The following is a 12331-nucleotide window of genomic DNA, read 5'->3' as shown; positions in this document are numbered from 1 at the left end:
CTGTCTGGTATAATTTACAAAGTAAATAATAGGAATAAGAACAATTGAGAATAATAAAATTGCTGAATGCATCTCAGAACTCTCTCTCTGTATATTCCCTTTTGTTCTTCGATTGCATGAGATGTGTTATTTTGTTAGTGACACTGGCATACACATATCCATAGTCATTGAGAAACTATATATTTGCTTATATAATAAACCATTATCAGTCTTTGTTGTTGTTTTTTCCATTGAGAACATTGTTATGTGGTAATTGTTGTTGGGAACTTTAAGACAAAGAGGGTTATTTTGGTTAATGGTCATTAACAGAGTGAGAAAAATAGCGTACACAGTCAGAACCTTATGCAATATGGAGATTACAGTGTATTGACGTCATAAACCTTACATAAGAATTTCAGATTTCACTGTTTGGTTCGCCTATATTGTATCTGAATATAAAATAAAAATATGTGTTTGTATACATTTTAGTCAAATAAGTTTACGTATATTTTCTGAATAGAAAATGTAAATATTACTATTAAATATTTAATGAAGTTATATTATACTTTATTTTAATTACACTTTTATTTGATCAAATTCTCTTAGAAATAATCATTTCACTTTTTCCACTTAGTCTTCCTGACACTGAAACTTTGTTTTGTTTCTATAATATGTTTAATACATTTTGATTGTGCTGTTATGCTGTGTTGTTAATTTAATGCACACAATGAGAGAAAAAAAATACTGGATGCAGATTTTAATTCTGTAAATGTGTGAAAGGGGCCTTATATTTTACATAAACTTCTTTCAGACTCCCAAGAGACATAATAAGGCTGACCAATGCAGTCTCCAGGCAACAGAAAAGAATAGAGGTAACTTCACTCTTATTATGCTCAGGTAAAACAAAGCTTTTCACTACGTTTTTCATTTCTGAGAATTACTATGTAGAAATTAATGCATTTCTTTATTTAAAAACTATTGCCATTACCTTTTTCCTCATTATAGATATTAGAATGTAATTTCTCTACATGTTCTCTAAGTTTAGGCTTTCTGTGGTCCACGGTGATTGCTAAAGGTCTATTTGTAACATATTATCATTTCTATGCATCAGGAGGCATAAATACACAATGGCTATAATTTGCCATAGAAACTTATAATTTTAATAGACTGGTATGTTATCTTGTTTTTTGTCATACACATATTTTTCTGATCAATTGTGACTTAAATATTAAAATTAATATGGGTCGGTGATCAATCTTGACTGTCAACTTAATAAAACTTAGAATAATATGTAAATGCACACACATCCCTATATACCCATGATGGTGATTCTAGAAATGATCAACGGAAGAGGAATATCATGTATTAAATCTGGCTGGTACCATCCTTGGCTCTGGAGTTCCAGATTGGATAGAAGGGCCATATGGAGCCAAGAAGTAGCATTCATCACATTCTGCTTCTTTATTCTGATGCAATGTGGCCACTTGCCTCATGTTCCTCATGTATATCTTGTCCATCATGATAATCTATACCTTCACTCTGCGACCCACAAAGGACCCTCTACTCTTTATGCTCTTCTCAAGTATTTTGCCCCCCCCAAAAAAAGAGTCACTAATGTGTAGAATGACCACCGAATGTATTGAACATTCAGAATATTGCAACTGCAAAAGAGTGTTACTAAGAATAATTACAAAAAGAACTCTGCTTAGGAAAATCAAACTATGTACACATCTTTTTTGTATCCTAACAGGAAGATTAAATATTGAAATGTAAAGCTATCCATTGTTTTCAAATAAAGCTCCCCTAGATCTCTTGAAAAGAGTATGAAAATTACAAGCTGTGATATATCATATAACTTTACACAGCTCTTTAAAATGCTCGGTCAATCTCTAGGGGATTCTTACTATAATTTTATTCATAAAGATTTTATTCATAACTATTAGGAATGAGATGGATCTAAATAAAAACATATTCAACAATCAGTAGAATATTAGCAATTTGTCTCCATTTTTGCCTTAGAAATGCTAACAGGAGAGAAGAGTATACTTCTATGAATAGCTGGAGAACTTCATTAGGCCTCACAAAATAGGTGAGCAACAGGTCCCAGAGACTAAGGAATGATGTATACATTGTCCTGTGGCCTCCATGTCCCATATCACAAATACAACTAAATACAATAAACAACACACACACACACACACACACACACACACACACACACGAGATAGATAGTAGATAGATATATAGGTAGATAGATAGATAGATATATAGATAGATACATAGATACATAGATACATAGATAGATACATAGATACATAGTTCATAGATACATAGGTACATAGATACATAGATGGGGAGACAGAGGCAGAGACAGAGACAGACAGACAAAGATGTTGACACACAGATGTAGCCTGTTCTATGGTTGTGTATATCCCATGCTATATCCTGTCTTTGGTTACTCAGTAATAATGATATAAGAAATTTACTTGGTTTTTGGTGCAAAGAGAAATTGAGAAAAAACTCTAATTCAGAAGTAATTCAGTAATTCAGGGTATCTAATACTTGGATTATATCAATTTATTCTAGGAATGAGATACAGTTGAAATTTAGCATATAAACTATAAGATACAGTTAGAAGTCTATATGTGGGGTAAAAGAGAGGGCTCACAGTTAAGAGCATTAGAGTGCACTGCCTGGTCTGGCCTCAGTGAGAGAAGATGCACCTAACCATCAGGATACTTAAGGCCCCAGAAAATGGGAAAGTCTGGTGGGCTGGGGACATCATCTTGGAGATGGGAGAGAAGGAATGAGATGAGGAACAGTCGGAGGGCAGACCTGGGGGGCGGGTAAGGAAAGGACAGTAAAAATAAAGGTTAATAATAATAATAATAATAATAATAATAATGTTGAAAAACATCATATGTCTTAAACAATAAAGTAATAAACTCACAAATTATAAAAAGAAGAAGCCCTTCCATATGAACTGAATTTAAATCTCGGCACCCACAATGGGGGACAGATCCATCTAGAATTCCAGTCCCAAGGTGTCCGATGCTCTTTTCTGGCCTAAGGGCACTCAGAATGTGTGTTGATAACAGATAAGTGTGTAGGAAAATATCTCTGCAAATAATAACAAATAAATATATTTTAAAGGCTGTAGTGTGATTTTTTGAGAATATAAATCTGATTTCATAGTTGGAAGTCATAAACATAAGAATATATTGAATATATTTGAAAATGTGTGACATATTTCTCTAGCCTTTATTTCTGTATCTGGGTTTATGCTATTCCTATGGAGATAACTAGTAGATAAAGGAAAATCAAAGCATAAATTTGAATACATACAGAACAGAAATGCAATAATGCTCTTCAGTTGCTCCACCCAATCTTCCAGGAGACCAATGATGTTTAGTACTGCAGTTGTCTTAATATTTCTATCTCCCAAAGTTTATGCTTCTAAATACTTAGTCATGGTCAGTTTGGAAGATGGATTGTTTAAAAGAATCGTGAAGCTGTAAATCGTAAGTGTTTCTTCTCCTTGGAAAGATTGTTATCTACAAGTGGGAATGTTCATCTCTGCTCAAGCAGATAGGCCCAGATAGTTCTGACAAGCTGAAATTTGTCTGGTAAATCCTTCCTATATAGTTGGATTTATAGATTTTTGAGATGATTTCTTCCCTTGGCCATATAACATCTTGAAGTTACATGGGTTGCTTGTACTTCAAACATAGAGGATTTGGGATGAGAGTATCCTGCATGTATCTAATAGACACTGTTTTTTTATGTACATATTTTTATTGTGTTTTGGATTTTCCAAAAGGAGAACTTTTAAATGAAACAGAGTTTCTATGGTTTGTGAGGTTGTCCTATCCTGACAGTATACTCTCACTCTTTCTTTTCAATACTTTTCCTACGAACATATTCCTCCCAAATAGCCTTAAAGTCAGAGGCACATGCAAAGGTTTTTCTGAAAAGAACAGTCTAAGCAAAGCACTAAGACCCACAATTAGCAAAGGGAACCTCATGAAAAGCCAGGCATAGGGCACTATCATTTAGACAAAGAGGCAGCCTACTGTATGGTAAAAACATTTTATTAATTCCATGTCCGTTAGAAGGCTTATATCTAAGTTATATAAAGAACTTAAAAAGCTAGATATAAAATATTTAAAAAAACAACAAAACAAGTAGACCGATTAAAAATAGAGTACAGATCTAAACAGATAATACTCAATAGAACACTTGAAATGCTCAATCCTTAGCTATCAGGGAAATGCAAGTCAAAATTACTTTGAGATTCTATTTTTATTATATCTTTTTTACTGTCCTAACTTTATCCTCTCCTGGTCTGCCCTCCTGACTGGTCCCCATCCCATACCTCCTCCCCCACACCTTTCCCTCCCACCACCCTGTACACCTGTCTCCAAGAGGATGTCTGCCAACTCTACCACCAAACCTCCCCAATCCCTGGGGCCTCAAGTCTCTCAAGGGTTAAGTGCATCTGCTTTCACTGAGGCCAGACCAGGCAGTTCTCTGCTATATGTATGTTGGGGACCTCATATAGTGTATGCTACCTTAGCTGGTGTATGCTACCTGTTTGATAGCTCAGCGTCTGAGAGATCTCAGGGGTCCAGTTCAGTTGAGACTGCTGGTCTTACCCTGGAGCTGCCCTCCTCCTCAGCTTTTGCTATCTTTTCTCCAATTCAGCAACAAGGGGTTCCCTGCTTCTGTCCATTGGCTGTGTGCTAGTATCTACATCTGACTCTTTCAGCTGCATGCTGGGCTTTTCAAAGGACAGTCATGTCCAAGGGACTCCTGTCTGTAAGCATACCACAGCATCAGTAATAGTGTCAAGGACCTGGGCCTCCCCTTGAGCGGGATCCCAATTTGGACCTGCATGGAACCTTTACGTTTATGTCATAATATCTTTGGTATGGGAAGTTACACTGCAGGCTACAAAAGAGAAATGGAAACAACTGTGTTGGTTTGAATATGCTTGGAATAGGGAGTGGCACTATTAGGAGGTGTGGCCTTGTTTGCGTAGGTGTGTCATTGGTGGTGGAAGTATGTCACGTTGTTGTGGGCCATGAGACCCTCCTCCTAACTGTGTGAGAGCCAGTTTTCTCCTAGCAGCCTTCAAGTGAAGATGTAGAACTAACTCTCAACTCCTCATGCACTATGCCTGCCAGGATGCTGCCATGTTTCCACCTTGATGATAAGGGAATGAACCTTTAGACCTGAAAACCATCTCCAATTAAAGGCTGTCCTTTATAAGAGTTGCCTTGGTCATGGTGTCTGTTTACAGCAGTAAAACTCTGACTAGTGCAGCCAAAAAATAGTTGATCTACAGTCTGGTCCACAAAATATGTTATGTAATGGTAGCATAAAACTTACAGGAGTAGCCAACCAATATCTGATTTGACTTAAGGCTAACTCCATGAAATAGAACCCTTGCATGATACTGCTCTGGTGACCTAAACTCAGAGTCTAGATATCCTAGAGTCCTAGAGTAAAACCAAATACTTCTGGTCAAAAAAATAAAGAGCAATAAATAGACTCCTAATGATATTCTTTTATACTTGTAATTTAGGACCTTATTCAGCCAAACCAGAAAACCATGCTACTGCAGCAAATGGAAACAAATTTCCAAGAAAGAGATCTTAGAACATAAAGCAGTGAATGTGATATTTTCATCAAATCCATACTTGTGGAGCTCAGGCAACCCCATCGAAGAGGAGTTATAAAGTGTATCAGGGCCAGAGGAGATGGAGAACAGCTGGAGAACAAGGCACTCCGCAAAGCTCATAGAATCCACAGGGACAGTAGCATCAGGCACAGTGCCTATACGGGTCCACTCCAGGTTCTCTGTGTATATATTACAGGTTTTGGGTTAGTATTTGTATTAGTCAGAGTTCTCTAAAGTCACTGAACTTATGGAATATCTGTACATGTTAAGGGAAATTATTGGAATGATTTACAGTCTGCAGTCCAACTAATAATATAAAAGGCAGCTGGGAAGGGGATGTCCAAGAAACGAGTAGCTGCTCAGTCTTGTGAGTTTTCAGCTAGCCTTCTGTATGAGCTGGAAATCTGAAGAAGTAGCTTCCAGTGGCTGTGGTGGCAAGTAAGTGCAAGCAGGTAAAGAAGAAAACCTTCCTTCTTTCATTGTCCTTATGTAGATCCAGCAGAAGTTTTGGCCCAGAATGAAGGCATGTACCACCATGACCTAGATTTGAAATTCGCTCTGTTCCAGACTGGCCTTGAGCTCTAAGGACTGCCTACCTCTGTTTCCTGGGATTAAAGTTTTGTGTCATCCCATGTCAAGATATGGGTCAGAAGACTGCCTTCTAGCTTCAAAATCTGGATCAGAGGTGTGCTGCCCATTTCTGAATAAGCCACGGACCAGCCCATGTATGTTCTTTGGATGGTGCCTCGGTTTCTAGGAGCTCCCAGAGCATCTAGGTTAGTTGACACTGTTGGTCTTTCCATGGGGCTGCCATTCCTGCCAGTTCTTTCAATCCTTCATTGACTCACTCCAATGGTTGGCTGAGAATATCTGCATCTATCTTAGTAAGCTGCTGACAGAGCCTCTCAGAAGGCAGCCATTCCAGGTTCCTGTCTGCGAGCAAACATAGCATCAGTACTAGTGTCAGGGTTTGGTGCCTGAGCATGGGATGGATCCCAAGTTGGTCTGGTCACTGGATGGCCATTCCTACAGTTTCTGCTCCATTTTTGGTTCCTGCACTTCTTTTAGACAGGAACAATTCTGGTTGAAACTTTTTGAAGGTTGGTTTGTGTCCCCATCCCTCCACTGGGGACCCTATCTACTGGAGGTATTCTCTTCAGGTTATCTCCCCACTATTGGGCATTTCAGCTAAGAACATCCTCATTGATTCCTGGGATTCTCTCACATCTCAGGTCTCTGGGACTTTCTAGAGGGTCTTCCCACCCACCCCCCAACCCCAGCAGCTGCATATTTTCATTCATTCTTGTGGTTCTCTGGGCTTCTCTCCTATCTCCTCCCATGCTGGATACCCTCCCACCCCATGCGCTTTCTTCCTCTCCCTCCTCTCTCCTGCTCAGGTACCTCCTTTCCTCTGCTTTCCATGACTGTTTTGTTCTCCCTTCTAACTAAGATTAAAGCATTCTCACTTGGACTTTTCTTCTTATTAAAGTTCTTATGGTCTGTGTGTTATATGATGGGTATTCTGCACTGTTTGGCTAATATTCACTTATTAGTGAGTTCATACCAAGAATGTTCTTTGGGTCGTCGTTACCTCACTCAGGATGACATTTTCTAGTTCCATCAATTTGCTTGCAAAATTAATGTGTCCTCATTTTTGAAAGCTGAATAGTGTTCCCTGGTATAAATTAGCCACATATTCTGTATCTATTCTTTGGTTGAGGGACATCTGGGTTGTTTCTAGTCTCTATCACAAATAAGGCTGCCATGAACACAGTGGAGCACATGTCTTTCTGGTATGGTAGGGCATCTTTTGTGTCCAGGAGCATTATATCTGTATCCTCAGTTAGAACTATTTCCAATTTTTGGAGGAAACAACAGATTGATTTCCAGAGTGATTGTACCAGTTTGCAATCTCACCAGCAGTGGAGAAGTGTTCTTTCTCTACATCCTCAGCAGCATGTGTTGTCACTTGAGTTTTTGATCTTAGCCATTTTGATTGGCATAATGTGGAATCTCAGGGTCATTTTGATTTGCATTTCCCTGAGTATTAAGCAATTTGAACATTTACGTAAGTGCTTCTTGGCCATTGGAGAAAGACAAAAGAAGGAGTAGATATGGATGGGAGGTATAGTAAGGGGAAACTGTAGGAATAAAGGGAGGGAAACCTGTGGTCAGGATGTGTTTTATGAGAAAAGAATCTATTTTCAATGAAAGGAAAAATAAAAATAATGACTATAAATATATTTACTTTTCATTTATTAATTTTCTAACTTCAGAAGAAAAGAGTATTTCCCAAATTGTCACTAATTTTTCAATTAAAAATGCAAGCACCCTTATATATATTATTAAGCAAGACTTTTTTATTTACTTTAAATACACAAACGTGTTAGTAGGGACTATGAAAGAACATAGAAAAAGAACATAGTGAAATAGTACTCATTAGAACTATTGTTATCAGAATTCCACGAAGTGCTCTGGGTGCATGAGGTTTTTATAAAATGCAACCTCTTGAAATAAAGAAAGAAAGAAAGTGGATCTAATTAAGTAACCACTTCATTACTAAGAATTTAAAGAATATTGTTTGCTTCAATTTTGCGGCAGGGTTATTCCCTAATGGTCAAATTTACTAAAATGCCCACTCTAACAGAGCCAATTTTTACTCAATTACCCTTAGAAAATTTTAGACGAAGAAGTTTATAAAAATTACACACACCCTGGTGAAACAGACTTTGGGCAAGTGATGGAGAAGAGACTTAGAGGAGAGGATGGTAACCTGAGAAGAGTTCATTGTCCCCCCTCCACGTGGTTTTCATAGTCTATAGGTTCACTCACAGCATCAGAAACAGTTGCTCTAACGGAGGACTACAATTTTTACTAGCCATTCCTCTGGTAATTATGTCTATATAATACTATGTAATTGAATTGGCCTTTCTGTAAACTAAATACAAGATATAATGCATAGATTTTCAGGGCATGTGGCATGGGAACAAACATAAGCCTGCAAAACATAGTGATACGAACCAGAAGAGTAAGGCTCACTTTCTGAGATTCAAGTTTGAAATACACCAATGCTTAGTTATATACGTGTTAATTACATCCATTAATGTATTCGTTTGTGTAACACCCAGACGAGTTCACATAAAGAGGATACAACAATTTACTACAGCTAACTAAGGGGCAGATGAAAGGACTAAATTACTTCAAGGAAGCGCCTCTAAGTAGGTACTGCGGTCGACGGGGACAAAGCATAGACAAGTATTTTGTGTGGGGATAAAAAAAAATAGACAAACAGGTTTCAGGTGGCAAAATGAAAAGAAAAAGAAAAAGAAAGAAAGAAAGAAGAAATACTTTATTCTAGGTCATGTATTTAGCACATCATCCAGATAATTTAATTTGCCACACTTTATGATAAATAAACGTCACTAATGGGGTGCTTCTCTAATTAGTAACCCCGAGTTCATCTCACTAATGGAGTGTTTTTGCCAGATTGCAACTGCAACAAACGCGAGTAAATAATTGATGTTTCTCGGAACCTCGCGAACCCGGCACATCAGCAATTTAATCCTATTTGACAAAAACACTGATAAAGATGTCACAGTTCATTTTGTGGAGTGGTTAATGGGGGTAAATTTAAGGTATGTATGTAGTCATCCTGACTGCGGAATATTTAGAATCTTCTGGAATCAGGAAAAATAGACAGCTGTATCTTAGTGCTCTCTAGGGATCAGAATATAGGAGCTAAGGTGGTATCATTCAATCATTTATTCTTTTTTTTAAGTTGGAAAATAACTTTATTCGTTCTAGTGCCTTGGCTGGAGTCCTCACAGAACTTCTGAAACTGCTTCTTGGTGCCAGCAGCCTTGGTGATCTTGAGCACATTGAATTGAACAGTCTTGCTCAGGGGCCTGCACTCTCCAACAGTGACAATGTCGCAGGTCTGGACATCCCTGTAACAGGGAGACAGGTGAACAGACGTGTTCTTGTGACGCTTCTTAAAATGGCTGTGTTTTGGGATGTAATGGAGATAGTCCTGGCGGATGACAGTGGTCCTCGGAATCTTCATCTTCATCACGACCACACAGGATCCGACCTCGGATGGAGACATTACCAGTGAAGGGGCATTTCTTGTCTATGTAGGTGCCCTCGATGGCCTCCTTGGGCGTCTTGAAACTAGACCAATATTTTTGTAGTACCGAGGGACTTTTTCCTTGATGGTTTCTCCCAGCAAAACACGCTTCTTGTTTTGAAAGACTGTAGGCTGCTTTTGGTAAGTACGCTCCTTCTGACTGTCCTCCATCTTCCCGGCAGCCTGAGAAAAAGAGGTAGGCAAAGTCCCGGCTTACTTATTCACTATGCGAGTTCTCTCAATCATTTATTCTTATGCTATCAGATTGTCAGAAGCAGAATCTCACAGAAATTGCTTACTTGCTTGACTGAACGTAAGCCCACTAATTCAGACTTATAATACCATGAGAATCATGATACTGAAATTTGGAGTTTTGCTTGAAATCTAAAATGACAAAAATAAATAAAATTAAAAATAAAATTGGTTCCCCATTAGCCCACTCTTATAGATAATGGTAGCAATTTTATTGAGAAAATTATTGTCGTAAATTCTAGGATTTCAACAGTGGAAAATTGAACCGAATATATTATCTACTCCTTAACCCCCATAGATGATCAGGGACAACTCATTTATAAAACATAGGGATTGTAAGAGTTATGTTAAAGCAACTTCAGACCATAAATTACTTATTAGAAAATATTATCTAAAAGTAATATTGTTTTACATACATAGAATGCATATATAAAATTAGGTAATTTTTCTATAAAAAAGTAATATTAATATTTTTGGAAAATATTCCTCTGGTCCAATTCTTTAAAGATTATAAACCATTGTACAGATGCTTTCTGTTTAACACAGGAATTGAAAAGCACACTATAGCTTTCCCTAAATAAATCAGATATAGATAGAAATAGGTGAAGACAGCTAGAGAAAAAATGATATAATGTTGCCTTTTGAGGGTAGTTTGAGTTAGCCATAAATATATAAATATATATATATATATATGTATATATATCTGTCATTTTACTATATATATTTATGAAAGGGAATAGTCTCAAAACTGATGAATTAAACATCAATCAACTGAAAAAAGTAAATGCATTGTATCATTTTGTATCAATTATTCATCCAATATTTAATTTCTTTTTTCATTCATTAACTTATTTAGTTTACATTCCAATCAAAGCTTTCTCTCCCTCCTTTCCTCCCTCTCCCTCTCTCTTGCCTTCCCTCCTCCCTTCCTTCTCAGAGAGGGGATGTCTTCCATGGATATCAATCTTCTATTGAGGCTAGACAGGGTAGCCTGTTTCGGGGAAAGGGATCAAAAGGCAGGCAACAGAGTCAGAGACAATCCTTGCTCTAGCTGCTAGGGAATGTACATGAAAACTGAGATGCGGGGCTGGGGATTTAGCTCAGTGGTAGAGCGCTTACCTAGGAAGCACAAGGCCCTGGGTTCGGTCCCCAGCTCCGAAAAAAAAGAACCAAAAAAAAAAAAAAAAGAAAAGAAAACTGAGATGCACAAGTGTTATGTACAGAGGACCTAGGTGTGTACCATGAATGTCCCTTGGTTGGTAGATTAGTCTCTGTGAGCCCTGATAGGCCTATATTAGTTGATTCTCTGGGTTTTCTTGTGATGTCCTGGATGGCTCTGAATTCTTCAATCCTCCTGTCTTCCACAAAATTCCCTGAGATACACCTGATGCTAGGCTATGGCTCTCTATCTGGTTCCATCAGCTACTAGGTGGTCTCTCTGATGATAGTTATGCTAGGCTCTTGTCTGCAAGAATAGCAGAACATCCTTAATAGCGTCAGAGATAGGCTTTCTCTCATGGTATGGCTTTCAGGTTGGGCCAGTTTTTGATTGGCCATTCACTCAATTTCTGGTCCATATTTATTCCAACAAATCATGTAGGCAGGACAATTATGGGTGGAAGGTTTTATGGTTGGATAAGTTTTCTCATCCCTCCACTGGAAGTCGTGTTTGGTAATAGGAAGTGGTCATTTCAGATCCCATATTACCTGTTGCTAGGGGTCTTAGGGTCACCCCCTTCCCTAAGGAAGTTTCCCTTATTATAGGTTTCTGGCTCAACCCAGAGACACAGGTCCACACCAATATCATTTATCTTTCCCTCCATCCTTCCACAACTTGATCCCTATTGTTCCTCTCCCTACTCTCTCCCACACGGTTTTCTCCCTCTGCCTACCTCCAATATCTATTTATTTCACCTTGTCAGTGAGATTCACATGTACTCCCTTGAGCCCTCGTTGTTACTTAGCTTCTTCGGCTCTGTAGATTATAGCATGATTATCCTCTACTTTATGGCTAATATACACTTATAAATGAGTACATACTATGCATGCCTTTCCGTGTCTGGGTCACCTCATTCCAGATGGTATCTTCTAATTCTACTTGCCTGCCAATTTCATGATCTCCTTCTTTTTAACATTTCAGTAATGTTCAACCGTGAAAATGTACCATATTTTCTGCATCCATTCTTTGGTTGACAGGCATCTAGGTGGTTTCCAGTATATTATATTATAAATAAAGCTGCTATAAATGTACATGAGCAAGTGTCTCTGTGGTAGAGTGGGACATCTTTTGG

General features: G+C 38.0%; 1 pseudogene; it reads right to left on the bottom strand.

Moving 5' to 3' along the window:
- Window positions 1–9419: 9419 nt before the first annotated feature.
- On the bottom strand, window positions 9420–9984 carry Rps11-ps11 (ribosomal protein S11, pseudogene 11; annotated as a pseudogene).
- Window positions 9985–12331: the final 2347 nt, after the last annotated feature.

This window comes from Rattus norvegicus, chromosome 15 (genome assembly GCF_021556685.1).
Source record: "Rattus norvegicus strain SHRSP/BbbUtx chromosome 15, alternate assembly SHRSP_T2T, whole genome shotgun sequence".
In the NCBI taxonomy this organism is placed as follows: domain Eukaryota; kingdom Metazoa; phylum Chordata; class Mammalia; order Rodentia; family Muridae; genus Rattus; species Rattus norvegicus.
Note: the sequence above shows the minus strand (reverse complement) of the source record. Positions and strands in the feature narration are given on the sequence as shown.